This window comes from Ceratotherium simum, chromosome 23 (genome assembly GCF_057802395.1).
Source record: "Ceratotherium simum simum isolate JZ-2026a chromosome 23, ASM5780239v1, whole genome shotgun sequence".
Classification (NCBI taxonomy): domain Eukaryota; kingdom Metazoa; phylum Chordata; class Mammalia; order Perissodactyla; family Rhinocerotidae; genus Ceratotherium; species Ceratotherium simum.
In genome coordinates, this window is record NC_141922.1 from 42,358,049 (window position 1) to 42,361,158 (window position 3,110).

Here is a 3,110-nt window from a genome sequence, read left to right on the forward strand (position 1 = left end):
ACTGCTCTAAGCAGGAATTGCCAATGAGGCCTTGTTCTTCCCTCCACCACTTCCTTCCGCTTTGTGTCGTGGGGTCTTAAGTGCAGAGAGATGAAGCAAGAGGAGTTTAAAATGGGCGTACAACTGCTTTAGAGAGTCTAAATTTAGATATAAACTTGCAGTCAAGATGTATTCAACAACACGGGAACCCGAGTTGTCAAGCTGTAGGGCTTTACAGCCTGACATAAACATGGATCCCGCCAGAATCTTCCGCAGCCATTTCTCCTGAGGCATAAGGCAGAGAGGGTGAGACAGAGAGGGAGTCCAGATCAGAACTGGGTCATTACCATGGATAAAAGTTCAGACCTCAGGGTTAGTTAGGAATCTAGGAAGTTGATTTGTAAGCAAGTAGAAGAGGAGTGTTCACACGAGGGAGAAAGGGACACTTGAAGCCCAGAACTGAAGCCAAACCACGACCTGAGGAGACCACGACATCATCACAGGCAGCGATAGGGACTCAGCCACAGGGTACCTTGGCAACATTGCTGCTGTTTAGCCCAAGATGAAGCCCTCAAGCATGTCTGCTCTGACTGAAGGGTGCCATAAATAGAGTGTGCAGTAATTCTGGAGTCAGTGCTTGAAGACGACTGTTAACAAGATAATTATTATAACAGCTACTTTTTATCAAACGCTTACGTCGTGCTATGTGCTGCTTTACGTACTCCATATCCACGCTCCTGGTCTCCTGCAGCCTTCAGAACATGTCTGGCGTTGTACAGATGAAGAAACCGAAGCTCAGAGAACTTGAGGAATTTATGCTAGTTCAAGGAGCTTGTGAGTGATAAGATTAGAATTTGAAACCATGTCAGTCTGACTTCGAAGCCCACTGAAAGATCAGAGCCCCGTGTTTTTATTAGGCTCCCAGCATGTGTTTGTGTGTCTTTGACACTGTGTTTCTGCATTTCATATCTAAATATATATACAACATGGCTAAATGTTCCTAGTTTCTTTTCTCCTCCCACTGAGGAAAAAAAATGGAAAAACCGTCTTTGATGTGACAGTGCTGAGTCTGTCTCTTCTTAACGCACTTAATAATGATGTTGATAATGTCCTCTTTTACAGCAGCAGATGTATGCTTTTAACACTATATGCATTCAGTTTTGGGAGAGCAACTTTATGACGCTAATAAGTTGAGAATTAACCACTATCTGCAGGGGTGGAAGGGAGCCCATTTTCCTGATTACTTTAGTCTTAGATTGTGTCTTATACATCTTGTCTTATGGAACTAATAGCACGATTCATTTCAAAAAGACATCTCCTAATGAAATCTGGGCTTTTAAGTTTTTCAGCCTTCTATTACTGCATGATGGAACTATTACGGCAAGATATATGTTTTTTTCATCTCTCAATTCCTTGTAGTTCTTAACACGGTGATCTGAATATCATCAGTATTTTAAAAAATTTGTCAATGACCAAATGAATGAATGATTAGGTATTACTGTGTAAAGGTTCAAATTATGCCCATGTAACCTTTGATTCACGGCAGTACTGATATTTGGCTGGGGTATTGCTAGGCCACCAATCACTAGGGTTGATTTGATTACTACTTCTACTACTACTAATAATGGTAATTTACATTTACTTAATGCATGCCATGTGCCCGGCACTGAGGAAACAGGCTTAGAGAGGTTCAATACGTTGGTTCACTGGGGCGTAGGCAATGGATCCTGGATTTGAACCAAGTAGTGGGGCTCCAAAGGCCACGTTCTTGCTTAACGCCACCATGATCATGAAAGAGGTTGCCAGAGAATAACCACTTAGGATCAGTGGACTGGGGTTTTGTGGGCCCAACCTGAGGCAGTCATTCAGCAGCTCTCAACAGTTTCTCAACAGATGCCTTTGATACGATGCAAGAGACTAAGTAGGAAAAACTAACTAATGGCCAACTGGGCTGTCTCCTACATTTTTTTTAGATGGAATTAAATGGAAGTGCAGTTGGACCGAAGAAGTAAAAAAGTTTTGCTTTCCATAAATTGTCCTACTTGGTTGGGATAAGTCAGTGATCTGGAATGGGTGCTGACTCAGTTTATCCGTCCATGAAATTTAGGGTGTGACAATGGAGTGCAAAGTCTGTGACTAGGAGATAATAGAGAATCTAAAAGAAAGAGAAGATACAAATGCCTGCTCTTACGTAGCTTTCAGTCCACCTGTGTAAAAGAATTTAAGAGTAAAAGGAAAAGAATAGAATATATAAGAATCATCACGGGGCCAGCCTGGTGGCATAGTGGTTAAGTTCACGCACTCCACTTCGGCCGCCCAGGGTTGGTGGGTTTGTATCCCCGGTGAGGACCTACGCATTACTCATCAAGCCATGCTGTGGTGGTGTCCCACACACAAAATAGAGGAAGATGGACACAGGTATTAGCTCAGAGCCAGGTGTTAGCTTCCTCACCAAAAAAAAAAAAAAAAGGACTCCTCACACAACCACCCTTTTCTTAGGGTTGGCTACTGTCCAATGAGCACGTGGTGAGGGCAGTACTGCTAATGCCTGAACAACACACCCGCATCAACTAGATCTCTGCTTTACGTTGGTGTAATTTTTGGAAAAAAGAAGAAAAAGAAAAAAAAGAAAAGAATCATCACACAGAGGAGAGCAAATTCATACAGTTTATGCACAGCAACCAAGTACAGCATTATACTATGAACATTCAGGTAGTATGGCTTGGCAGAGCCCTGCACATAACCTAGGGAATCTGTATTTTTATTTTGTCCTTCCATTGATTCTGAGTGATTTGGTTCTTTTGAAAGGAGCCCAGAGATCATCCTTTAGGAATGTTTCCTTTTACTTATATATAAATACAGCTATACTGTCATACACTTGTTCCTGACTATGACATCTTCCACTATCCACTCAATGGGCAGCTGCTATGTGCCAGGTACTTTGCACAAATAAAACAATGTGGCCCCCACACTTAGAAATTGGAAATTTATTGCAAAGCAAATATTTTTAAATCTGCGAATGGTAGAATTAAGTGTAAGATTTATTTTCCCAATTATATTATTTTTTATTTATTAAAATTTCTATAATTAATATAAAATAATTCTATAATCAGAACGCAAAGATTAAAATA

General features: G+C 41.0%; 1 non-coding gene across 1 annotated transcript; it reads left to right on the plus strand.

Moving 5' to 3' along the window:
- Nucleotides 1-2,462: 2,462 nt before the first annotated feature.
- Nucleotides 2,463-2,587, plus strand: LOC147914012 (U4atac minor spliceosomal RNA). The gene has a single exon (XR_015555999.1). It is a non-coding gene; the product is annotated as a U4atac minor spliceosomal RNA (small nuclear RNA).
- Nucleotides 2,588-3,110: the final 523 nt, after the last annotated feature.